Below are 27,996 nucleotides of genomic sequence, written 5' to 3'. Positions count from 1 at the left end.
GGGTCTCAACACCACATCACTATCTTAAGGCTATATCCTTGTGGAAGCTTCTGGGAGCAGGGAAGGCAAAGAAAACACACATTCCAAGGACAGCGGAGGGGGGTGAGAAGCCTCCTATTACCAAGTCTAGATTGAAGTTCAGACCATGCTTATGTCCTTTCAATGACCTCCCCCAATATTAGGATGAAAAAAAGGGGGGGGGACGATCTATTTCTTTAATTTATTTTAATTTATTTTTTTAAGTAGGCTCCATGACCAATGTGGGGCTTGAACCCACAACCCCCAAATCAAGAGTCACATGCTCTACTTACTGAGCAAGCCAGGTACCCAAAAGACAGGGATGATCTAAGCAAAATTGGAATTATGTGGTTTAGTAAAAATACTGTCTTCCCCACTTGTCTATAGTCTCATAAGAGTAGAAAACATGTCTGTCTTCCTTATCCTATCCTCATTGCCTAAGCACAATACCTGTACACAGTAAGAAGATAATTCTGAATCTATGAATTAACTCTTGGTACTATATGTTTATCATTGCACAAATAAGGGTGAGAAATTGGGGCTTAATATTTTAACACAAGTAGGCAAATATAGTTTTGTGCATAGTAACATAATTTGGAGCTATGGAACTGACACATAACATGTGAATAGAATGAGAAATCTCAAGTAAATACTTCTTAATAGAAATGGAAATGCCAGTATTTAACAAAAAGTGTGTGTGTGTGTGTGTGTGTGTGTGTGTGTGTGTGTGACAAATCTAAGAATAAATCCTGGTGTTTGGAGAAGAGTGTTAGGATGATTCCTTATGGAGAAGCAAGAGAGGGGCAGCTCCTGGGTGAATCAGTTCTGAGTGTCCAACTCTTCATTTCAGCTCAGGTCATGATCCCAGGGCGTTGGATCCTGGAGCGTCAGGCTCTGTGCTGATCATGGAGCCTCCTTAGGATTCTCTCTCTCTCTCTCTCTCTCTCTCTCTCTTTCTCTCTCTCTCTCTCTCTCTAAAATAAAAGAGAGAGAAGAGAGAAACTATATTTTCCTAATCTATACTACAAAGGAGCAAAGAGGAAAGAATCAAGTGTTTGTGAAGAAAAAAAAAACACTCCTGAAGAATCTTTTAACGAAAGAAGAATAAAGAAATTTTCTAGTTTTGATATATCTCTGATAATATCTATACTCATAAGAACAATACCAATTCTACACAAATTCTTCCAAAAAACACTTCTCAAGTCATCATGTGAGTTCCCAACTCACTAGATCTATACTAATATGAAAAAGACATGGCTATTATAAGAAAAGAAGTGTACAGACCAACATACTTCATAACATAGATTATTAGAAAATTGAATCCATAAAATCTACCATAAAAGTAAGTGTGCTTTATCCTAGGATCACAAGTTTGGTTCAGCAATTGAAATAAATAAATTTAAATAAATGATGAAAGAAAGAAAGAAAGAAAGAAAGAAAGAAAGAAAGAAAGAAAGAAAAAGAAATTTAAACAAATAATGAAAAGATGCTTCACATCATCAGTCATTAGGAGAATACAAATTAGACTCACAATGGCTAAAATAGAAAATATATTTCAGTGGCTAAAATGGAAAATAAATCTGATAATACCAACACCTGTTGAGGATACAGAGCAGCTGGAACTGTCACGACATTAATAGTGGTAATGTAAAGTGTACTCACTTTTGAAAATACATTAATAGTTTTTATAAAGTTAAACCTATGCTTACATGCAACCATATAATCCCTACCCTCTGGTATTTAACCAAGAGGGAAAACATATGGCCACACAAAAGCATTTGCAAATGTTTATAGTACCTTTATTATAATCACCCCAAACTGGAAATATTCCAAATGCTCATTATCTGGTAATAGAGAAATAACTGTGCTACATACATGAAATGGAATACTGGTCAGCAGTAAAAAGGACTCAACTCCTTTCACTCAAGTGAAAGAAAACAGACACAAAAGGCTGCATACTGTGTGATTCCATTTATATGGCATTCTGGAAAAAACAAAATCATAGGGACAGGAGACAGATCAGTTTGCCAGGGGCTATAGAAGCTGGAAGACACTGATTAGAAAGTATCAAGAGGAGGGTGCCTGGGCAGCTCAGCTGGTTAACTGTTCAACTCTTGATTTTGGCTTAGGTCATGATCTCACAGTTTGTGAGGTTCTTCTAGCTGCACGTCAGGCTCTGTGCTGACAGTGTGGAGCCTGCTTGGGATTCTCTCTCTCCCCTCTCTCTGCCCTCCTCTGCTCTCTCTCTCTCTCTCTCTCTCTCTCTCTCTCAAAAATAAATGAATAGACTTAAAAAGAAAAAAAGAAAGAAAAAGAAAGTATCAAAAGGGAACATTTCGGGATGAGGGATGGAAAAGTCCCGTATCTGAATTGTGATGTTGGCACAGAAATGTATGCATTTGCCAAAACTCAAAGAACTGTATATCTAAAAAGGTGAAGTATACTGTATGGGAATTATTCTACTTATCTATTGTTCCCTACCAAAGTATCCCCAAACGTAGTAGCTGACAACAATAAGCACTTACTATTTCATGATTTCTGTTTATCAGAAATCCAGGCTTAGTTTTGCTGGGCGCCTGTGGCTCAGTCTGTCACAAGGCTGCAGTCAGGTGGTGGGTTGGGATTACAGTCATCGCCGGGTTCAGTAGAGGTAGAATCCACTTCCAAGCCCACTCAGTGGGTGTTGGCAGAACTCACTGCCTGTTGACCTCAGGCCTGTTCCTCACTGCCTGTTGACCAGGGATCTTCCTCAGTTCCTTGAGAGGTGGGTGTCTCAGTAGTGTAGCTCACAGCACGACAGCTGGCTTCCCACAACATGACCAAGCAAGAGATCAAAAGAAGGCAGCCCAAGACAGAAGCCACCATAATTTTTAACCTTGGAAATGACAGTCCACCACTTTTGCCTTATTCTATTCATCAGAAATGAGTCACCACATCCAGCCTACACATGAAGGGAGGGAATCACGCAAATATGTGAATACCAGGGGATAGATCTTTGGGGGCTATTTTACGATCTGCCCACTACACAAATTATACCCCAGTAAGCTTGACTTTTTTTTTTTAAGGAGAATTAGAAATAGGACTAATAGATAAGTATACAGTGAAGGGTACCTAAGGCAAGGAGTTTAAAATGAACCAGAACATGTTAACAACATAAGCCTAGCATGCATGCTTACAAATCAAGAGTGATGTCTCTATCAGTTAAGAATGCAATGGGGGGGCACCTGGGTGGCGCAGTCGGTTAAGCGTCCGACTTCAGCCAGGTCACGATCTCGCGGTCCGTGAGTTCGAGCCCCGCGTCAGGCTCTGGGCTGACGGCTCAGAGCCTGGAGCCTGTTTCCGATTCTGTGTCTCCCTCTCTCTCTGCCCCTCCCCCGTTCATGCTCTGTCTCTCTCTGTCCCAAAAATAAATAAACGTTGAAAAAAAAAATTTAAAAAAAAAAAAAAAAAAAAAAGAATGCAATGGGGAGGAGAGCCTAGGTGGCTCAGTCGGTTAAGCTGCCGACTTCGGCTCAGGTCATGATCTGGCGCGTCAGGCTCTGTGCTGATGGCTCAGAGCCTGGAGCCTGTTTCAGATTCTGTGTCTCCCTCTCTCTGACCCTCCCCATTCATGCTCTGTCTCTCTCTGTCTCAAAAATAAATAAACGTTAAAAAAAAAAAAAAGAATGCAATGGGGAGAATGTAAAGAAACAGGATTTTGTTGATTAGACACACATCTTGTTTAAGAATAAGACTTGAACTAAGGAATGAAGATACGGTTCAGGACTTAGAGAGACAAGAGATGGTGCCAGTTGTTAACACCGAGCTCTCTAGGAAAAACTTCCATCCAAAAAGCGAAGAGAAAAAACAGAAACCTTGTTACAAAACTGTTGGTGAACAAATGAGAAATTGTCAAGGCCCCAATACAGGATTTTTAAAGTTTACTGTGGGGTCTCAATTCCCTCAGGATTGGCATGCAATGGGGACAGGAGCCAGGCAGATCATTACAGAGATCTGATCTGACAGCAATGTGTGTGAGGAAACCCTGAAAGGCTTTACTTAACCACAAGTTCAATATGTGCAATAGTGAAATTAATTTGCTTAAAAGGCCCATTCACTATTAGGCTGCTTTCAAAAGCTACCATGTCCAATCAAGGGACATTCCTGTCCACCTTCATGGGAAGATCATACAAGAATTAAATGATTTGGCATACATTTTCTCTGTCAGTGAGATCAATTTAACATTTAACATTTAAATGGTATTAAACAAATTTTAATAGGTTATTAAAATCCAAATGTAAGGTGGATAAAGAGATTTAAATGGAACATGCAGCATGCAACAGGGCATAAAATATAAAAATGTATTTTTATCTATTAATATATTATGTTCATTACACTTCATATATGTGTTATAATAATATAATATAAATTCTATTTATTCAAAACTATAAAAATTTCAAATATTCTGCCCCATTGCCAAAAAACCTCAGATGCTTCCCTAAGGTCATGGATATTCAGGGAGAAGTAAGAATTCTAGTTCACGTCATTTTGCAGACTGGGAAATGGAAAACAGTTACAACGACAATGGTGTTCTGCTGAGCCCACTCCTTTAAAGGCTGTAATGTGCATATAAAGCTGAAGGGGAAGTTTGTGATTTATTCCTCATATATATATATATATATATATATATATATATATATATATGTAGATCACTGGCAAGAGTAACTATTATCAGGTTTCTCTTTGTTCGAGTGTATTGGAATATGCCATTAATTTGGATGCCTTCTAATGGGTTAATAGAAGACTTTAATTTTCATGTATAGCTTCAATGAGCCATGGAGCCATTTGGCTCTGGAATGTGAGTCACTCTTGTTACTTTTTTTAGAATATAAAATCCAGGGGATTACGGGCCATATGTGTCTTGTTTACGATCCTTAGTAAAAAGCCTGCTCCATGGTAGGTATTCAATATTTATTTCAAAATTCAGTGATAGCACTTTTTCTATTCTTTAACTGTGACAATATGAATTCTTGTTGGTATATATGATCTTGTCTCAAGTGTTGCTATGTTAGACTTTTACCAAAAAAAAAAAAAAATTCCCAGAAAGCAAATAATTTTCTCATGTAATTATCCACAAACTGTGTAATTATCCACAGAGTCAACCCTGCCTTCTCAAACAATCTGGAGAAGCCTAGAGGGGTGGAAGTAACAATTATAGTGATTTTTCTGAAGATACAAAAGCTCCATTAAAAATATGCTGAGCAAATATGCATGAAGCCAGTTAACATAAAGCAGAGCTCACTCGTAGAAAAATTAAAGATGAAATTCAATCAAATTATAAATTAGAACCGAGAAACTATAACTGGAAGAAAATTGAGGTAATGGACTAAATGGCTTAGTTCAGAACACTAATGATAAAAGAGTTCAAAACCTTTGGTAACTATTGAAACTCTGTAAAACTATTGATAACATATCAATAAAAAGAGCATTTATTTTCAGACAGAGTTGATGCTGTATGACCACACAGATGTGTACTATTGCAGCATATAACTTCTATACCTAAACATGACTGAGGAATCACTATTTACCAAGTACAGAGTGATTTACATAGGGCATTCATTTCATCTTCTCAACACTCCCCTGTGCAAGACATTACAACCTCCTTTTTTCTTAAGTTTATTTATTTATTTTGAGAGAGAGAGCCACATGCGTGTGCATGAGTGGAAGAGGGGCAAAGAGAGAGAGGGAGGGAGTGAATCCCAAGCAGGCTCCATGCTGTCAGCACAGAGCCCAACATGGGGCTCAGTCTCACAAACCATGAGATTATGACCTGAGCCAAAATCAAGAGTCTGACACTTAACCTACCAAGCCACCCAGGTGCCCCTATAATCTCCAAATTACATACAGCAATTAAAGGGTATTCCCAAATTCATTCAGCCTGTAAACAGAACTAAGATTAAAACCACATCTGTTTCACTCCTAAGCCCAATCCTTTGTCTTACTTAGCATCTCCACCTGAAATACCACTATCCAATTAATTCAATTATTTATATCAATATTTATTTGGAAAGTGGAAATTCTTGGTCTGATTTCATTTCTCCAAAATTATACTAAAGATTTAGTTATATGTAACCAAAGATTTAGGTAAAATGATGCTCACCGTGATATTGCTTAAAAAGTAAAACAAGATAATCAACAGAAAAATAAGCTCCCTAAAACTCTGAAAGAGGCAAGTAACTAAAATATTGTAGAATAAAAGAATACTCTCAAATATTAATGACATGGAAAGTGTTTACCAACTATAAAATCTTAAGTGATTACAAGCACTAAGAAGTTCACAAAGTAGGGCCATAGCAAATATAACTTTAATGTCTTTTTCCTTATGCACTGCATTTATGAAATTCTATTCAACATACGATTTTTTTTTAGCATTTTTAAAAATTTATTTATTTATTTTGGTGGGGGGGAGTGGAAAGACAGAAAGAGGGAGAGAGAATTCTAACCAGGCTCGACACTGTCAGCACAGAGTTCAACATGGGGCTTACACTCACGAACTGTGAGATCATGACCTTTAAAATGTTGCTGTCTGAGGCACCTGGGTGGTTCAGTCTGTTAAGCATACGACTTTGGCTCAGGCCATGATCTCAGGGTTCATGGGTTTGAGGCCACATTGGGCTCTGCTGATGCCTCAGAGCCTAGAGACTGCTTCAGATTCTGTGTCTCCCTCTCCCTCTGCCCTTCCTCCACTCCTGCTCGCTCCTCTCTCTCTTTCTCTTGCTCTCAAAAACAAATAAACATTTAAATAAATAAATAAATAAATAAATAAATAAATAAAATGTTGCTGTTTGAGTCTAAAGTTTACCTGGTTCCAATTCAACATATAAAATACACACTTCTTCCCCAGAAGATGATTTCAGTAACAGAAGAAATATAAATATAAAAACAATTCACAGTTTCAATATAAAACCAAGAAGGAGCCATCCACTGAGGAATAATCTGAAAATATAAAGGACACTGCACTGGATTAATGACAGAAACTTAGAGCAAAACAAACAAACAAACAAACAAACAAACGAACGAACAAAAACAGCATGCAATTCCATTGGTCATAATAGGATAGTTTCTGAATTAAATGGAATTGCCTGTCGGGAATCTGGACCCAAGGTCTAGGTTCATCACTGCTGGAGGGAGTGAATAAACCAAGGAGTAGTCAGCAGCTAGTTCATTCCAGACAAGTATTCCGTGTGCCTGGCTATGGTGTTTGTTCTCAGTGAACACTAGATAGATAGAGAGATAGAGAGATAATGTAAACATGTTCCTTGACAGAGTTTAAGAACAGACTTTTCAGCCAGAGAGAGAATTAAGGAAGTAACTCAGGTAACTCTAGCTCTGAGTATTTACACCATGGAATCAGAAAAAGCTGCAAAGCTTGTGCATAGAGCCCATTGTCAACTGTTTACCAGAACACAATACTGCTGCAAGGGAGGCTGGAAAATTAAGGCTTTTTTTTTTCTTTTTCTTTTTCTTTTTCTTTTTCTTTTTCTTTTTCTTTCCTTCCTTCCATTCTTTCTTTCCTTCATTTCTTTCTTTTCTTTCTTTCTTTCTCTTTCTTTCTTTCTCCTTTTCTTCCCTTGTTTCTTTCCTTCATTTCTTTCCTTCATCTTTTCTTTCTTTCTTTTTTTCTTTCTTTCTTTCTTTTTTTTGTTTTAGTTTTTGTTTTAGCTGAGCATATTACCATTCCATATTCTGTTGACAAAGAAGAGTAGGATGAATTGGTAGAAAACTAGCAGTAACTAATACATGGAAAGATGTTAATTTATGTCTCAGAAATTAAAAACCTGATTACTAAAATAATTCCAAATTTCTACATAGAGAATAAGTTCAAGAACAAATTAAATTTAAGATGGAATTCATAGTCTAGAAGATATACTTATTTTTTTCCAATATACAGTTCAAAATAAAAAATAATATAAAACTATAAAAAAGCTTCAAAAGACATAGAGGGTAGATTGGAAGGATCCAATACATATCTAATAGAAATTTCACAAACAGTTCAAGTATACTACAAATAGGGAATAGAAATAATGGAAAAGGAGAAAACATAAAATACTCAGTATAGAAAATGTTTCCTTAGAGACAAATCTAGGACAGGTCTTCATGTAATCTGGGACATCAAAGAATAAAAAGAAATTCAAATTATATTCAGAATAAAAAAATAAGTTAGTTACATTAGATAGAAAAGCAGATGGTAAATACTGAACATTTGTTAAAGAATGAACCACAGACATGCTTTTAAGGATGGATGGGAGGGCAAACTGGGGGCAATTTGACATTTTCTACAAAACTGTTAAATGTGCATATCCTTTGAGTGATCAGTTGGTTTTCCAGGTTTTCCTTCATAAATATTGGTACAAATGTGCACGGACATAGGTAAAAAAAAAAAAAAAACAAACAGCTGAACCTTGTACAGTAGTGAAAACTAGAGTCAGTCTAGAGGTTTATCACTTAAGAATAATTACATACATTTTAATATTTTCAAATTATGGAAATCTACATAGGCAATCAAAATAATAAGTTATATGTCAACATACTAATATGGAAGGATTCTACTACATATTAAGTGAGGAGCAAATTACGGAACAATGGATAGAATTTGTATATCAGAGGAAGTCCAGAGGATACAAAGAAATTGTTCACAGCAATTAATCTTAGAATTGGTAAAAGAAGACTAGAACTTCCGCTCCTTATTTTATACTTTTGTATTTGAGTTTCTCACAAACGGAATTTGGAATTTCTCACAAATTTGCCGTTACAAATTTTGTGTAAGTTGTACTAGAATACATTCATGAATAAAGACTAACTTTCCAAACATAAGAATAGTCCAAACATGCAGGGGAAGATATAATATGAAGAGACTATACCTGTATGAATTATCATTTTCATGTTTAGGCAGAAATCATGATATTTACTTAATGTGACTATATAAAAACTAAAACAAAACTTCAAAAACAGCTCCCTTATTTAAAAAAGAAAGAAAGAAAATGTAAAGTGTGTGGAAAACAAATACCATCAACTAAGATAAATGACAAAAAAATTGAAGTGACAAAATCATGTAGCATGTACAATAAAGTATTAATTATATGTACATGCAGTATTTTAAAATACGAAGTAGAAGACAGAGTTTAAATAGCTTGCCTAAAATTATATAGCCAAGAAAGTGAAGATATGACAAAATTGGAATTTTACTCAGGCAGCATCAGGGGGGCACACAGCTGGACTGCCCTGCTACCCATGGATAACTGGCAAGTATTAGCCATCAGGAAGGACACAACAAGCCCTCTCAGGCCCTCCTAGTGGATGTTTAAGTCAGTTCAGAAATTCTGAAAGTTGTAAAACGTTTTAAATGCCTTCAAAATGTGACCTGTTAATCTCACTTATAGAAATCTACTCTAAAACAATTGGAGAAGTATTCAAAACAGTCTTATAATAACCATAACTGTGAACTTGTGCATACCACTAAAGTATCCAACAATCATGGACTGATTCAAATAGGATTTATAGATAGACACGGATTCAGATATATAGAGAGAAAGCCACATAGAAGCATAGAAATTTGACTTTTGATATATTTTAAGAGATGAGAATACAGTATATTTCATATGCTTTCATTTATGAAAGAAAGTATATGTACATAGAAATGTGTCAGCAAATATACTGAATTCACCCCAGAAGATGTATTAAATGTCTAGTACAGAAGGGCAGCATCTTATAGCAATTACAAGCACCTACCCGGTAGCCAGATCACCTGAGTGAATCCTGAGGCTGCCACTTCTGGCTGTATGAACTTGGGCACATTATATATCCTCTCTCGGTGGAAAATAGTGCTGTGAAGAAAACTCATGGGGGTAAGGAGAATAGGGAGCCATGGGTGGGAACTAGTATTTTAGTAAGAGTGGTTATAGCAGGCTTCTTTAAAGTCTGAAGAAAATTGTAAGAAGTGAGGAGTAGAGATAAAGCTATTCAAGTAGCTAAGGAATAGAATTCCAATCAGAGGGAATTGCAAATGCAAACGCTTGAGGCAGGGGAAGTCCATAGAATGTTCTAGAAGAAACAGGAAGCCAGCTTGAATAGCAGAGTGAATTACACCCAACTGTTCATAGTGGAATTCAGGGAAGCTAGTTTTCTCTTCATACTTGTTCAGATTTTTGCGACGAGCATGAAGTACTTTTACAAGTGAAAACAGCAAAAGTATTTATGTTTGGAAAAAGGAAAATAACGAGTTACTCTTTTTTGATTACTCTCTCCAGTGAATATTATGAGTGTTCCCTTTCTTAAAAATATATGCTCATCCTTCCTAAGCAAAATTCAAAGCCATCTGCTTATTCAGGCTCTCTCGAGAAGGGTTGGAGTGAGGAGTCTATGCTCATGATGCTGTTTGGGACAGTGCTATTTTAATGCTTTACTTTTTACCTTGCCTCTCCCCTCCAACCATGTTTGATTAGAAACCATTTTTAACTTTAAATGACTTTTCTTTTAATTGGCATTTCCCTCATGTGCCAAAAATAATGAGTATATATTTTAAAAGTAGAAAATGAATTTGATAAAATATTTTGCTTGGCTAGAAATGTTTTCAGTAGTTCATTAACTGCAAAATAATTCCCTACTGAATGCCAGAGATCCTGTGCAAGATGTTGCCTGGGGCTAAATAATATGTGTTCACCTTTTAATCACACTGACAGAGGGGAAATGGAAAGCAAGTGCACCGGTATTCAACGTGCAGTCTTTATTTTAATGGAGAGGAGCTGAAGCGTGAATAGTACAAAGTATCAGATAATACAAAAAGTGTTTATGGTTTTGTTGGGCCGTGAGTATAGCTTTTCTATATGGGTATTTCCAAAAATCTTAGCATTCACTCCCATTCAAGTAAGGAAACCATGTTGCAGAAACCTGATGTAAGCTGGTAGTGGCTCTCATTCCTGTTGTCTCTTTCTGCCTGATCTTCAAGCTAGTGATTGACAGCATTCCTTCCTTCCCAGACTATGTATTCATGATTTTCAAGAGCCGTGGCTTAAAAAAATTATAGCTTCTTCTGGCTCCATCTCTGCAGTCACGTTAAGTCACAACTTCACCCATACGACAAGGACACCTGACACTGTTAATTGAACCTTTGTACAATTTCACAGTTACACTGTAAGCAAGTCAAGGGCAAAAAATTGTGTAGTATTTACATTTCTTATCCTGAGCAACCAGCACATAGCACTTGGCAGGTAATAAATGTCTAATATTTGTTTGTTGAAATTAAAAGACGTTTCTGAACCTCAGTAACTTCGTACTTTATATTGTAATAATAAAAGAGAAATTTGCAGCTTTATTTCAATGGTACTTTTCTTCCTACTCTAGTTTTGATTTTCTGATTTTGGCCAGGTAAGGTCAGCAAGGACCCAGTATAATTGCAGAAATGTGTTTCTTTTTATTAGTGACTACCACTCCAGTCCAAATTTGTATTTCAGTTTTATGTCCTTAATATTTACAATTTTGTTTTTGAAAGATGAGGCTGAAAGTAATTACAATGAAAAATCATTAATTATTCTGAACTAATTAATATGGGTTTTGTTCAATGCTTGGCTATGACACTATTATGTAAACCTGAAGTATTAGGTTTTGTTTTGCTTGAGAAGAAGAAAATGTACCAAAGATTTAACAGGATTAAGTGGACTATTCATTATGTGTGCCGTTTCTACCCTCAAACCCACTCCCAAATTTACGGCAATGAATAATCCTCCTATGGACTCAACAAAAAAACAGAGACAGAAATATTTAAGGCAGATTATCAGCACTGCTATTAACAATAATATATCACAGAACACGGTGGAGACCATGCTTCTTCTTGCCATTTCATTCTCTTTTCCTACTTATAGTTCATTAAAACACCTTAGTGTGGCCTTTGAGTTTACTCCAATGCCTACTTCAGAGTTACTCTGTATATTTATTTTTATTCCTTGAAATCCTCACCCCTGCAAAAAACTACAAGGTACATTGTGTAGGGATACAGGTACAGGTAGCGAAATTATGAACAGCTTTGGTTGCATTACCGAGATTTTTTGTTCTTCCAGTATACTCTGCAAACATAGGCGACTAGTCACTGCTACTAAATGCTATTTCTCTTTGCATGGTGCTATACTCTTCTGCCTTTTTTAAATGGGCCTTTATTTTTTACCATGTCTCAAACATCAATTTTTGAATTTCATTGCAGTGATTGGAAGATTTTGTAGTCCCTATTCTTTTATCAGGAACTTCTGTCCTGTATATGAACAAAAAAATCACCTCCATCCATGCAGAAGTCATGACCTCCTAACACTTGCCATCTTACACCACCTCTGGGTGCAGCAGCTCTGAACGTTACCTTTGAATCACTGCAGTCCCATATCAGACTGCACCCTGACATCCAATAAAACAGCAGTCGAAGCTTTTTTTTTTAATCTAGAACCTCATTCATCACCTGCTAGCAATTTAAAGTTTTAAAATGATACTATATTACATCTTTAGGAATGTTCTATTTATGACATTGCTTTCACTTCAATGTAGCTTTGTGGGTGGTGCGTCATAGCAGGAGCTGAAGCAGAAGAGAAAGTTCATTAAATAATCATTTCGTACTTTATAATATATGCTCCTAATAAACGCATTGAAAGATTTAAAATATTCCAGGAGGATATATTCATAGAAGCAGTTTGAAATATGATTTGAGCAATTATAAAAATATATTTATCAAATGCAGACAACCAATCAGTGTATTTCAAGGGAAGCTACTTTCTTGAAGCTTTGACTTCACTTCTAATTCATTGTTATCACCTAAGTTCTAACATTTCATTTCTGCTGCAAACTCACCACCATTTACTTTGCCTCCAGTATATATTTATTATATTTAAATACACATATATATTTATAAAAATATACATTTGTATATTTTTGTTTGTTTTGTTTGTATATTTGTTTTGTATACTTTGTAGCAAACAGGTGAAAATTAAATTGAAAAATGTATTCAATAATGAAATAGTTAAATGACACAAGTTATTACACTGGATTGTCTTTTTTGAATTGATTAATTGGATAGCATAACATAATAATGATTAATCTATTTTCAAACACTTACATCTAGTTTGTTTTTCCTTTTTCACCAACAAAGTTAATATGCATGTTAAAGAATGTTTGATAAGGTTGTACATAAAATATTTTGTTGTTGTTATTAGCAAAAACCTAGTTTTTAAGACTACCAGACTTTAGATCTAACACAGAGATATAACTCTCCTTGATATTATTGTTTTTGCTTTAGAAAGAATCTCTCATGTGGCCTCTCATATAACAGATGAAAGATAGTGAGTATCCATTGCCTTGGAGAAAGTTTTTACCAGGTTTTATGAGTTTTTGTTTCTGTTTTTTAACAAAAATTGCTTCACCCCAAATTTCTTGGTATGTAGAATTCAATTTTCTGGGTATAATGTAAAAAAAATAATAGCAGAAGGCATGAAGATATAACCAGGAAGAAAATGATTAGGATCCTAATTTCTTCCTTTTTAGAGAGTAGAGCCCAGACAGATGATCTTGTCCAGTTCCAACCTACCATGTAGCTCTATAGGTGAAAAATGATGATGTGGGGAGTGTGTATGTGTTTGCATATGCATGCGTGTGTGTGTGTGTGTGTGTGCATGTAACCTGAGACAGCTGTGTCATGATAGAAGCCACAGAGTCTCATGAAGTCTCTTGAGCAACCATCATCTGGTAGTCTCCCATCTTAGTGGTCTCCCAACCTTAGGAGAATTTGTCTGGGTCATAGCTCTAGTGCCTAAAAAGACCATTCAAGACAGCCTCACAGCTCAGCATCAATGGCAGCCCCTGAAGAATTAAGTAACATTTAATTGTATTAAATTTCTCTGGATTGTTTGAGTTTCACCGGCTTCACCAGGGCCTCCATCTCATTTCACAGCAGCAGCAGTATGGCAGCACATTTTGGAGTAGCCAGCATCTGGAGGTGATTATGGGCTCCTTAAAATCTAAACTGGCACATCTACAAGCTGGCTTAAGGAAAGAAATGAGAGCAAGTCGACCATGGGGAAGACAGTTTTCTTAAGCCAAGGGCAGACACTGGTGAGAGATACAGATGTAAGCATCAGCAACCAATGTTCCTGGAAGCTGGTGGAGTGAGTGTCCTTGTACTGGAGAAGGGATCCAGGCAGCCCATTGCAACACTATAATCCACTTCTTATTCTTTTACACTGCTCACTCCCTTCTAATGTAAAGTTTGGCCAAACACTGGTTTGTCTTGTTAATTAAGGAAATGTACAAGAAGAAAGTTAGTTGAATGAACTACATTTTCTGCCTTGGCAGCCACAGTTGATAACTATCATCTTTCCAGCAGGGGACCCATGATGACACTGGGACCAGTCATCAGTGTCAACTCAGATTTATGCCCAATAGTCCTATAAATGTCTGGCCATTCCCTTTTGTTCAGTATGAGCTTACCTGAGCAAGTAGCCATAATTCCCTTCAGGGAAGGTCTAGGGGAATCATTACCATATGTATATACTGTGGTATTTCAGGATCTTTGCTCATGAGGCCTCACATTCTCCAGTCAATGGGTTCCAGATATGAGAACTAAACAAAAGAACATAAACTTTCATTAGGGTGATTTCCTTCTGCCTCCTGGTTATACATTCTAATTCATTTTAATGGTATATATAAGGCAACACTCTTAATGTCTGGTCATATATCTTGTTCCTATAAAAACTGTCTTTAACCATCTTCCTAGCACTGTGGAGTCCACGACCCTGGGCTGACAGTCCAGTCTTGCCACGTATTACAGTAGTTGTTCCCACATTGCTTCTGGTAGTCCATGCTACGTAGCCTTATTTTGGGATCCCTCCCATCATACCACTCCTAGGGAACCCAGTTCTGTAATGGTGTCTCTTAACCTCAGCCCCGGCCTATCAAAGACGCCTACCTTGAGCTTCTCAATGATGCTAGTACCATTCTAATCATTGTATTCTCTATCACTTTGGCAAATGACATGCCTTTCAGGCTCTCTCTGGATCATAGTCAGCTTGTGTGTTTTCTGGGCTTTTAGAGTTTATTTAGCATACTTATTTCACTTGTCATTTTGATCCCACCTCTACCATCTGACATGTACTTATTATAATATAAAGAATCACTTTCCCCACCTTCCAAGAGCCCTCCTCACAGCATGAGAGCATGAGAGGTCTTGTGTTGTGCTTTAAATTCTTAGCTTGGGATGGTATGCCATATCAGTAAACTTTCCCTTATCAAACTTTATATCTCCTCTCCCCGCCCCCACCCCCACACATACCCTGGCAACCTCAAGCAATCTCAAGATCCAGTTCTATATGTTCTCTCACAACTGCTCCTTATACCTGCTGCTGGATGCTGTATCCCATCAGCATATAGCCCCTTTCCTCTGTTAGCATGCTCAGAACAACCCATATGTTATCTTACGAGAAGAAGCCTTTCTATCATCCTATGCCAGGGATGAGTTTTCCATTTCCAACACCTGGAGAAGTGCTCTGGGTTCTAAAGTCTTAAGTACCTCATATCAGATATCTGCATCCAAGTTTCAGGGTCCTATTCCTTCTTGGTAAGAGACCTTACTTTACTACAGGAAACTTCCTATGACTGAGAATTCAACCTTCTCTGGAGCTCTGCTACTTTTCTGATTAAGTCTTTGCTCACATCTTCATCCTCTGCCCTTTCTTTGCTAGAGATGAGTCTTTATATATACCACCAGGAAAACCATACAACCTTCACGTTCTACCTTAAATTCCCTTACTTTACTTATCAATTCACTTGTGAATCACTCTCAGCCTGTTTTTAACTAACATATCAATACCAGAAACAGCCATCTGATCAGATGGTCTCTAGAATTAGTAATTTCCTTGTACCTCTCAAACACTTGAGATATTGCAGGCATTAATGAATTCCTTTCTACCCAGTTCACCACCTGTAAAATTCTTGACAGCTACACCCCACAACATGCTAGGAGCTGCATTCCCTGCGATTTGGCCAACAGATGCTGCAGTTCCAAAACCCCATTTTAGAGCCTGCTTTTTAGGTCACTTCCAGTACTAACTCTTCTAAGTTAAGTTCACTATATACAAAAACTGAGAACAAGATATGTAGGCAAGGGACTATAGGGAAGGGACTATAGGGAGTCACACCTGGAAGGAAGTAAAGAGAGCAGGACTGGCAGAGGGAAAAGTTGGAGTTCAATGTAGTTGAGGCAGGGGCCTCAGGCCCTCAGACAAGTTCACAGAGAGAGCTCAGGAGTGAGATAATACTTCAGAGTTTTGCCAAATTGAGACAAGGGGGCCAGGCCCTTTTCTCCCTCCATCAATTAGACATTGGATGCAAGTTGCTTCAAAGGACAGGGTGCAACTCTAACTGAGGGCAATTGAAGGGGCTGCCGGGAGCAGCCTGCCAGCCAGAGTTCTGAGTGTCTCCATCCTGAAGGGAATGTTCTAGGTGAAGTTCTATGTCATGTGCTATACAAGGTTCTTTGAATATAAAAATAAAAGAGAAATAGAAACCAGATATCCAGATAAGATTCTAGGACAAATATTGCACTGCACATTTTCTGAACAAAGGAAAGAAGAGAGGAAAAGAGAGAAAGAAAGAGATGATGAGGTAACATCCTTCTATACCTATTTTCACAAGACATTGTGCCTTACACATAATATATATGCTGAATGAATGAATGCAAAATGAGGCTACCCTTTCCATTCTATAAAAATATTGCACACATATATCATTCAGATTATAAACATCTTCAAGAAATTCTACTCCCTCATACTTATTATTTGTAAAGATAAAATCTCTGATTGGTTCCTTGTAACCTTTGCTGAATATTATCTCATAGCAACAGCTAATTTGTGTAGGCATATTTGACATTTGGCAGGAATTTATTCCCTTAACCAATACAATATAGGCAATTGGGCTTTACTTCTTTTGAAAAGACAAATGAAATACATTTAGTAAACATTATCTTACAGCTTTTGTTGGCCTGTACCTGGTGATGTTAATGGTGCCTTAAAATCAGTAATTAAATATATGCTTTGAAATAATTATTTAAATAGTCAACTCAGTAGCATAATTTGTATTAATAATATTTACTCACTTCTAAACAATGGACTTCACATTTTTTATTAATTTTATTAATATTCATTTCAGATTGGACTATTTTTTCTGTTTTCAGGTATATTAAAACTTTAAAGCATGATAAATGTTCAGCAAGTATATTTAGATTTTATAATTATCTTTCTGAGCATTCTACATTTGAGCTATAATTCCATATAATTTCATGTTTTTTCTTTACCAAAAGTTTAATGATGCTGCCATAATAAATCATAGTCTTTAATTAAAAGGATTACCTACCAACAAGCTATTTCAGATAGTCCTAAATGTATGATTTCTAAGAACTTTCACATCCTTTATAACAAAAAGATTAGTTTGATAAGAAATGTCATTTATATATTAGCAAACTCTTAAAGGTTTATTCTGTAAATTTTTTTGAACAGCTATTATCTGGTCAAAGCGTTGTGCTAGATGCTGTGGAAACAAAGCAATGAATAAGATCTTATATCTGCCTTCATGAATGCTATAACATTGAAATAAGAGATCATAAAAATAATGTATCATAATAGAAAATAAAATAACTAAATTAAAGTTAGTATAAGCAAAGAGAAATTATCAAATTATTCCAATCCTAGGGATGAGGGAAGACTTTATATTAACCTCTATCATAATATTTATCTGAGTGCTATAGCTGTTTTCTTCTCTGTCTTTCTCACTAAGAGTGGGATTAAATGCTCATCTCACTATTTCCTGTGTGTACCACCGGGCTGTGAGCTAACAGGTGATCTTCTAGCTTTTTGGTAAGTTATTATGTAAATTATCTACACTTTGAAAGATAAGTGTCTGTTATGTAGAGAGCTTTCCAAAATGACAGGAAGGTGTCAACTTGTTCACACAAGTCAGTTGGTGTTATGTTTAATGTTCATCTTAAGGAATTAGAGGCAGCTATTCCTGAAGTAATCAGTTGATGACCTATTGTAGAGTGTCTTGGATGCCGCACACCAGGATTTGACATCTCCTTCTTTAATAGGTAAAGTGTTGAGTACTGTCTTCATCATTACACAGCATAATTTGAGAGTTTATCAGGATCTTGGGTTACTTATGTCACCCATTAGGATTCCCATTAATTTCCTAACTGAATCTCAGAAGGGAAGAGAAATGAGCCAAAGGAAACCAAAGAAATGGACTAGTTTTGCTCCTAATTTAGATAAGCCAGTTGCACAAACAAGGAATTGAGGAAACTGGAATACATTTTTTAAACCGTATCTTTATTAAATTCCTGCCATATTTCAGGTAAAAATAATATTCCTTGAATATGTTTCTAATTTAAAGAACCAACTTCACTGAAGGGTGTTCATAACACCACTCTCTATTGAGTGAAATGGTTTCCCACTGGCACATGGGTGAGCAATTTTGAAAGCCCTATACATGGATACTGATAACAGTTAAAGTAAATGGACATCAGGTTTCTCACTATTGAAGTGGGAAGAGAAGCAAGGGAGGGAGGTTAGAATGACCCATGTGGTAGATTGGAGTTATATACTCTAATGAACTCACGTTCGGTTTAATATAGATAAAGGTGGGTATATTTGCAGATATGTGCACCTACATGGGTTGGTATACATCCAACCTTCTAGGTAATTTAGAGGCCTAGAAACAATAACCTAGCAGTAATGAGCATACCTAGTGTGCAGATCTTGGTTTCTTACACCATTCTCCAATAAAAGGAAACATAGTTCCTTGAGGAAGGGGCTGATTCTAGAAATGAGGCAGGAAATATAGAAGATGAATCCAGCATATCTTGTAGTGCTAGAAAATAAGTGCTCAAAAAAGAAAAAACTTATGGGGCCCAAGAGTCAACTAAATGAGCTCCCAGTGGTCAAAGTTGGAACAATTTGAGCAACAAAATTTATAAAGTATGGACTTGAGTTAATAATAGTAATGATGACATATCAACATCAATTTATTAATTGTGACAAATATACCACATTTAATCCAAGTTGTTAGTAATAGGGGAAAATAGGCATAGGGCATACGAGAACCTTTTTAGTTTAGTGGGGTTTTTTTGCAATAATTCTGTAAATCTAAATGTGTTATAAAATTAAAAAGTTTATTTTTAAAAATCACACACTTTCAAGAGCTAAGTATATGTTCATGATTTATCTGTGGATAGATAACAATATCATATCCCAAAGATCATTGAAAGCTCTTATTTTCAAGATTTCAAGTCCTTTAAACTTGCAAGATGCTCAAAGCACATAGTCTAGGCCAATTTTATGCCAAAAGACAAGTGCCACATTTCCAGAACAATTTTAATAACAAATTTTTATCCATAAAAACAAAACTAATGTTTTGCACTTACTGTCAGATTAAATTTCACATTGCTTTTCATCTTTATTACTTGTATATGAAATACACTGCAGGTTTCAAAGCAAAATTCACTTAGACAAGTAAATGACTTTTGTGCTGTATATTTCCACACATTAATACCATCATTTGCATGCTAAAGAAATGAAATTTTTATTCTGCTGCGGCCACCAAGGATTAATTTAATGAATTGAATAGAGTTTCGATTGCCTTCTGAGAGAGAGAAGGTTAAAAGGTACATTTTGCTAAATATTTAAAATCTTTAACCTTTGTGGTATAGATCTCCATGATTAAAAAAAAAGAAAGATAGCTACTTAAAGCACAGTTGTATCTTGCTTGAAATTTTTCCTTTTCAAATCCATAAGTAACCTACATGATCTTTGAATTAATACCAAGTATTTCTAATAAGGCTACAACTCTCCTATGAAAGAATTTTCAAATATGTTTATCAGGTTTCCTATGATTTCTGTTTTATCAAACTTAAGTCTATCGAGGAGGAACTTTTACATGTGGGCAAGCAGCATTAAGAGTCTTTTCTATGTGTTCTCTTTCTGCAGCAACGCATAAGATCATCTTAGAATTCACTATTTCCATTCATAGTCCTATTTCATTTTCAATTTGGTGACTTGTGGAAACATTAAGAACTGTCTTTTAATTTGTGTTCTTGGCACTTCTCTATCAATTTATTAGAATACAATTGATATTCCCATCACAAACTGTCAAACACAGAACAATCCATAATACTAGAGTGTTTTGTGATGCAAAGGGCACTATGAATAGTATCAGATCATTTCTTTTATTAAATATCTTTTCTTCCTTGTAAAATATTAAAAGAAATCAATCAAATATATGATTGAGACATATCTGTAAATATCTAATATAGCAGTCTGAAGAAAATTAATTAAAACAATCTCTTGGGGAACCTGGGTGGCTCAGTTGGTTCTTTGGCTCAGGTCATGATCTCATGATGCTTGAGTTCGAGCCCCGCATTGGGCTCTGTGCTGACAGCTCAGAGCCTGGATCCTGCTTTAGATTCTGTCTCCCTTTCTGCTTTTACCCCAATCACAATCTCCCTCTCTCTCTCTCTCAAAAATAAATAAACATCTTAAAAATTAAAAAAAAAAATCAACCCCCCCTACAAAAAAAAAAAAAAACAATCTCTTGGTAGGAAGAAAGAAACATCAGTTTTAAGTGGCAAATTACCTCATAAAATGTGTTTTATATTCTTGATATAAATGGAGAAGAGTATCTGGGCTTTAACAAATAATAATAAAATATAAGAATTTAAAGTAATATGTTTTCTTGAATCATTAAATTTAACCCAACCCATAATGGGTCTATTTAGTATTTCATTGAGCATTTAGAAAAAAGTAGACTCTTTTTGAGGTTGGACTAAAATGAATTTTTCATACACAAATATATTTTTTTGGCCCATTACTTTTATACCTTTACATTATAAATACATACATGTTAGTACATATGAAGACAAAGGACTTAAAAAGTGATTTGTGGGAAGGACGCCTGGGTGGCTCAGTCAGTTGAGTGTCTGAATTTGGCTCAGGTCAAGATCTCGGGTTCTGGTCCCTGAGTTTGAGCCCCGCATCAGGCTCTGTGCGGACAGCTCAGACCCTGGAGCCTGCTTCAGATTCTGTGTCTCCTTCTTTCCCTGCCCCTCCCCCTCTTGCACTCTGTCTCTCTCTCAAAAATAAATAAACATTAAAAAAAAATTTTTTTTTAATTTTTTTTTTCAACGTTTATTTATTTTTGGGACAGAGAGATACAGAGCATGAACGGGGGAGGGGCAGAGAGAGAGGGAGACACAGCATCGGAAACAGGCTCCAGGCTCTGAGCCATCAGCCCAGAGCCCGACGCGGGGCTCGAACTCACGGACCGCGAGATCGTGACCTGGCTGAAGTCGGACGCCTAATCGACTGCGCCACCCAGGCGCCCCAAAAAAAATTTTTAACTTAAAAAAATAAAGTGATTTGTGGGGCTCCTGGTGGCTCAGTTGGTTGAGCGTCCAATTCTTAATTTCAGCTCAGGTCATGATCCCAGGGTCGTGGGATGCAGCCCCACATCTGCCTCTGCACTGAACTTGGAGCCTGCTTGGGATTCTCTCTCTCTTTCTCTCTCTCTGCCCCTCTCCCCTGCTATCTCTCTCTCTCTCTCAGATAAAATAGCATTAAAAAAATAAAAAGTATTTTGTAAAAGGTTAACTGTTTACAACACATATTGTAGCTGCATACTCCTTGCAGCCACAGATCTTTCCTGTGTGTCACTCTAGTCTCTTTCCAGTGGGCTTTGAACAGGACCCTGAAGCCCTACACTGCTGGAGAGCCTTTCCATTCCAGCCAGATTGAAATTAAATCTTTCCAGGAAGATTACCATCTGTCTGAATATGACACCTTTCTCCTCTCACAGGCAATCTCTGCTGTCTGCTTTCTTTCCTTATGTATAGGTCATATTTGTTCGTTGCATGTATCATAAACTTTTGTTGAAACTGGGCTTTTTAGGTAATATATTTTTAGCAACTCTGACTATTGATTTCCACCCCCTTCTCCAGGGCTTGTTTTTATTCTTGTTTCCTTGTTTATTTAATGACTTGGCTAGAGTATTTCAGTGGTTTCTTATGCTTGCTGTGTGAAGCCTCTCATTTGCTCCTCCTAAGGTATAGCCCTGGGTAGGTGCACAATCACCATAAGATGACAATTGTTTTAACAAGACTCTCTTTGTCTCTTTCTCTGATCTGTCTAATGACCCATCTGTCTCTACTGGTATCACACCCAGCTCTTAAGCCTCCACTAATTATGGACTGATTGCTCTATTGTTTTTGACAATGTCCTCAGGCATAAATTATTCCACAGTATAATCCAATTAAATATGGGCAGGGATAGTTTTTAAAGACTGTCTTAGAGGTTTGTTCTGACTCTAGAAAGGTTTTTCTTGGCTATTTCCCTAATTGTCTCTGATAAACTAGCTGGCCTCTGGTTTAGTTTGGTGATTTCATAGAGCTAACAGCCTCCTCTTAATTGTTTATCACCTAAGTCTCCATTGTTTTCGAGAGTGTTCTTTCAGTATTGAAGTTACTCTCACCGCATTTTAAATAAAATTAATTCCTTTGGCGAAAGCTCTGGAGTTCTCTGTTTTAGTGGACTATTTCCTTGAGCAATTGATCTGAACATTGGGAGGGGGCCCTAACCTCTGTTATTCTCAGTTTGCCTTTCCTGGAATTGAAAATCTGTCCCACAAATTAACTAGGGTGAAGATCAGAGCCCTAATATTCATGCTCAGGTAGAGCAACCAACATATGAGTAGAGTCTAGGAGGAGAAAGGGAATCTCTGACTTTTCAAGTAGACCCACCAACAGAGTCTGAGAGGATTCGAAATACTTGTGACCTACCCTGCCTAGTAGATGCAGTGTCCCTTGATTGAGAGCTCAAAAGACAGACATATATATCCACCCAGAGGGGAGCTTCTGTTAAACTGAGCTGGTACTGAGGAGGGACTGAAGGAGAGCAGAAGGATGTGAGATGTGTTTCAGCTTCCACAGACTCTCAGCATACTTATCAAGTTTTACTAGATTTTCTTAAGTAACTGTGTCTTCATTTATTGGCTTATGCTCTCTGGATAATTGTCAGAGGTTTTCAATAGTTGTGTGCATGTGTGTGTATGTGTGTGCATGTATAGATACATAATTTTATCTATCTTTCTATATAACTATCTATGTTTCTTTCATGGTGAGCAGTTCAATGGACTCTTCATGCTGACATTTCTAAAGTGCAAGCCTGTTGATACCATTAGTGTTTGAGCCAGCCATGCCAAGCTATCATCAATAGTAACAGGATCCTCTAATCTTACACTATCTTTTAACCAAGTCAATGATAGGGTTTCTAATAGTTCAGTGCTGGTATTTCCAGCTTCAAAGCTCTTTCCTTCCTCTCATCAAACTTTCCCAGGAGAACAAGTCTCAGGATCTCCAAAGCCTGACTTAAACAGCAAATGTGCCTTTTAGCAACTTTCTAATTTCTTTTTTAAAAATGTCTATTTATTTCTGAGCCTGGCGTAGGGCTTTATCCCATGAACCTCAAGATCATGACCTGAGCTGAAATGAAGAGTTGGACACTTAACTGACTGAACCACCCAGGTACCCCAGCAACTTTCTAATCTCTTAAACATGTAAAAATATGCAGCAAGCTTTTGCTATAGACAAGATATTAAAACTTTTAGCTTATTTTGTACTACAAAATATGATTGTCTTCATGGATAAGCAAAATGTGTCATATCAATGTGATAAAATACTATTAAGCAATAGAAAGGAACAAACTATTATAGATCCATGCTTCAACATGGATGAACCTCAGAAACATCATGCTAAGTGAAAGAAGTATACTATATGATATTATATGATTGCATTATATGAAACATTCAGAGGAGTAAATATGTAGAGACAGAAAGAAGCTTAATGATTGCCTATGGTTGGGGGAAGGAATGGACGTTGACTGCAGATAGGCACAGGAAATCTTTTTGGGATAATAAAAATGTTCTAAATTGAATTTTAATGATGATTGCAGAACTCCATAAGTTAGTAAAAATCATTTAATTGTACACTTAAAATGAGAGAATATGTGGTATGAAAATTATACTTCTTAATTGGAAGGATAGAATAGAATTAAAATAAATAGAATTCTTGAAATATGATTGCCTTATTTGCCTTTACAATCCCTATGTTTTGCACAGTGCCTAAAACATAATATGTTCAGTAATGTTGGTAAGATGAGTGAATCAATCGATTAGTTAATAAGAGTCCCAAAGGACACAGACATCAACTCTTGTCCAAATGGTAGTGTCAACAGACTGGAGTCACGAAGCATCCACGGATCTGTATAAGCTCACCATGTACTAGGAGAGGGAGATGAGTAACAAAAACACAAAATGTAAATAATAGTAAATTAGAGGCAAATCTTATCTGAGTCTAGCTCTGATGATCAAGTACATAATTACTTTAATACCATTTTTCTCCCAACCCACACCTCATCTAAGGAAAAATGTAGGGAGAGAAGGAGGAAAAGCTGAAAAGAAAAGGATTCAGGAGCCCCTCTCCACTGACCATGTTTCAGTCAAAGGAGCTCACTGCTATCTGATTTTATATTGTAAAGATACCTCAATTTTACATTTTCATTTAAAGAAAGTCTATAGCAAACAAATGAGTGAAAAGTATATGAGCAATTTTGAATAATCACATTGATCTCTATGCCAGATGATTTTAAGCAAATTATTTCCTAATTGATCTTATAGATCATCTTCTAAGAAAGCTGTCATTGACCTGGAACACCCTCCGCTAATCCATAACCTAGGAAAAATTACATATTGGGCTGGGAAAGGCTGGGCAAGGGTTTCCTCATTCATCATTCTACTCCTGGGAACATAGTAGGCCCTTAAATATTTATTGTATGATTTCATGAAATCTTGAAGTTACTAAAACACAATGCCAAGGAAATTCAGTGTTGTAAGAAACCTTGCAACTCTGAATTAGCTGAACAAACACAATATCCATTTGCCAGTTTGTCATAGGTTTTATTACTCCCTTATGCCCACATTGAGATGTTGATATGTTAAAAAACTTATTGAATAATTAGTGACAGGTACAATAATGCACCTGCTACTCTGTTCACAGGAACATTTTGCCTGATAAAAAAACAATATAAGGCCAGTATGCAAGCCATTTTTTCCAATTCAAAGTACCACGAAGCTCATCATCTAATGATAATATAAAGCCACTTAAAGGTCCATTTATCTTATTCATAAAGTGTTCACAATTATGCCAATAACTATATTTAAAGACTTTGGGTTTAGTCTTTTTTTTTTTTTTACATCTTATAAGTGTTTCTGGCATCCAATTTCTGACCTGCTCCTAGATAGGAACCAGGTACATTTTGCCTTCTGCTCTTTATTAATTTAGGCATTTCCTTTCCCATTTAAGTGAGAAGAAAAGAGACTGGAAATGAAATTTAAATGAGAGGTTTTTGTTACTTGATTACAATGCCAATAAAAATTTTGGTATGGATTGAGGTTGAGAAATATTGCTAAATGTAGTTTTTCAATTAGCTATGGATTTCAATTATCCATGGATTTCAATTATCCAGGGATCCCTCTCCTTTATTAGAATAAATAACTGTGAGTTAATGTAACGTATTTGGATAGAATTTAAATCTCACCACGCTCAACTTCATTATCTGGAACTGGGCTTTCATTTTCGAAGACTGAAGGGAATTTAGGAAATTACATTATTGTTATTTTTTCCTTTCTTTAAGAAAGCTGACACAAAGTGTTTCATGCATCAAGAAAACAATAAACCAGAAAGACTGTCAGCCACTTTTTAGTACTTTACTGATTCTAAAACTTATATTCTATCATATTCCTGAAACTCAATGGCTGTGATACTTGGGAAACATTTTGAGACTAAGAATATGCGTAGATATACAGGTTTCATTCATATATTACATGCATATATGTGAATAAGCTACACCAAAGTCTTGAAAGAAATTTCTAAACTTAATTAAATATAAAAATATTGCACAAACGTCTACTGCCTTCCTGAATAAACATTTAACTAACACCTATCATCAGAAGGTCTTAATTGAATCACTATGGTTAAGAACATGGGCCAAGGATTTTAATCATGACCTTCAGGAAGTAATAGGACTTCTTGAGTCGCAGTTTCCTTCTGAGTATAATGGATATATTAATGGGTTTTTGTGAGGGATAGGTTATAAATATATATAAGTATATAAATATATATATAAGTATATATAAAAGTATATATATATATATATATATATAGGTAATAATATCTTTAAGTATAGATATGTAATACCAATATTAGCATAATGCCTTGCACACAGATAATTAAATAACAGTTGTACTATAGCAATTATCATATTTGACCCCTTTCTTTTCCTTACATCCATATCAAATCAGATGAAAAATCATTGCAATAAATCAATTTGTATAGTGTCTCTCAAATATATCCAGTTCTCCTTTTCCCTTCCACTAGTCTTACCTAAGACCGTAATAACACTCCCTGGTCTATTGTAATAGTCCCATAATTGTTCTCACTCCTTCCAATCTTTCCTCCCATACCCATAGTCCTTCAAGAGATCCCTTTTAAGAACACAGTTGATCATGTCTCACTCTGTGGAAGAAAAGCTTTAGTATTTCACTATATATCATCAAAATAGAACCTCACATTGGTTCAAAGTCACAATGTCCTCTAATCCACATTTCCAGTGTCTTCACCCTCTGTACCACCTTCTGTCTTCCTCTCTTATTCATCACCCAAAAACATCTTAAATCATGCTACCTGCCTGATGACAAGCCCTGGATGTTCCCAGTTCACAATCTTGCTTGAATTATTTTCATTGCCCTTAAAACCCTTCCCTCTATTTATGGTGAAACCTGAAACATCCTATAAAAAGACACCTGAAGGGGCACCTGACTGGCTCAGTCAGTAAAACATGCCATTCTTGATCTCAGGGTCATGAGTTTGAGCCCAGTGTTGGGAGTAGGGATTACTTCAAACACACACACACACACACACACACACACACACACACACACACAAACACTTGATTCTGTATCCTGGTGCCTTATCAGGTCTCCTAGGCACTGATTCATAGCCATCTTCCAGAAGTCCTGTGTTGTGCATTTTAGCATGCTTCACATTTACTGGAGCTCTGCATCAGAGCTGGCTTTTACTTCTCTGAAGATCCCTTAGATTGACACTTTATTATGACTACATGTTTGATTTTCCAACACAATTCCGACACTAAGGAAAGGCTTTTAGATTCCTTGATAATGCTGTTGAAAGAGTCTCATGCCAATAAGACTCACTAGCTCCAGAACACTAGTCTGAATAAATCATCCAAGTCCAATTTATATAAGAGGGAATTTGGAACAATCCGTTCCTCTCTTCCTCTTATACTCTAACTAATGTGTCTCTCAAATTTCTACCACCTATTTCCTCTCTCTCAAGAAGTATTTCACAGCCTCTTTAAAAAAACTTTTTAATGTTTATTTATTTTTGAGAGAGAGAGAGAGAGAGAGAGAGAGAAGAGAGGCCTAGTGCAAATGGGGGAAGGGCAGAGGGAGAGAGAGACACAGAATCCGAAGCAGGCTCCAGGTTCTGAGCTGTCAGCACAGAGCCGAAAGCGGGACTCAAACACACAAGCCATGAGATCCTGACCTGAGCCAAAGTTGGATGCTCAACTGACTGAGCCACCCAGGCGCCCCTCACAGCCTCTTTAATTGGAATACTCTCTCTTTCCCCTGTAATCCAGGTGACCCTTGCATCTCTCCTATTATTCAGATTATACACTTCTTTTTCAGAATTTTTTATATTTGTGCCTTTTACTTTTACTATATCACAAGCTCTTAGATAACATATTTATTTTACTTTCTATGATACCTACATTGGAATACATCTCATAGCAAATATTC

Source organism: Lynx rufus, unplaced genomic scaffold, assembly GCF_022079265.1.
Source record: "Lynx rufus isolate CCGP_SWC_20201006 ecotype Redwood Valley unplaced genomic scaffold, mLynRuf1.p SCAF_2, whole genome shotgun sequence".
In the NCBI taxonomy this organism is placed as follows: Eukaryota; Metazoa; Chordata; class Mammalia; order Carnivora; family Felidae; genus Lynx; species Lynx rufus.
The sequence above is the reverse complement of the archived record's forward strand: the minus strand, read 5'-3'. Positions refer to the sequence as shown.